This window comes from Chrysochloris asiatica, unplaced genomic scaffold, assembly GCF_000296735.1.
Source record: "Chrysochloris asiatica unplaced genomic scaffold, ChrAsi1.0 scaffold00035, whole genome shotgun sequence".
NCBI classification, from domain to species: Eukaryota; Metazoa; Chordata; class Mammalia; order Afrosoricida; family Chrysochloridae; genus Chrysochloris; species Chrysochloris asiatica.
In genome coordinates, this window is record NW_006408553.1 from 21,895,414 (window position 1) to 21,896,025 (window position 612).

The window sequence follows — 612 nt, forward strand, 5'->3', positions numbered from 1 at the left end:
AAAAAAAAAAAGAGGTAATTGTGTAGATACAAGCAAGGAGTCAAATAGATTTAAAGATAAACCAGAGTACTTTAAATGATGAAAAAAATAATAAATTACAGGGTAACAAAAAAGACATTTAATATACCTTCACATCAACATAAAAAAGATGAAAATCAGAAAGATTTAGTAAACATTTGCACAACAGAAATGAAAATGAAAGGAAAACCCACAAATTAAATGAACTCAGAGCATAAAATTATGAGGAACAAAGAAAACAGCAGCACCACATACACACATAACACACAGCAGAATGACAGCAATCAATTCATGCCTAGCAGTGGTTATACTGAATGTCAGTGGATTAAATGCACCAGTCAAGAAACAGAAGTAGAATGGATAAGAAAACAGGATCCATCAATAAGCTGTCTACAAGAGACACATCAAAAAGATGGAGACAGCCTAAATACCCATCAACAGAAGAATGGATAAATAAACTTTAGTACAAACATACATACAATGGGATACTAGGCAATGTTGAAGAATAATAATCAATCTGCATAACATCTCATAATATGACACAGAGTAGACAGGGATGGGCAACTTGGACACTGGCTACCCAAAATGGGGGGG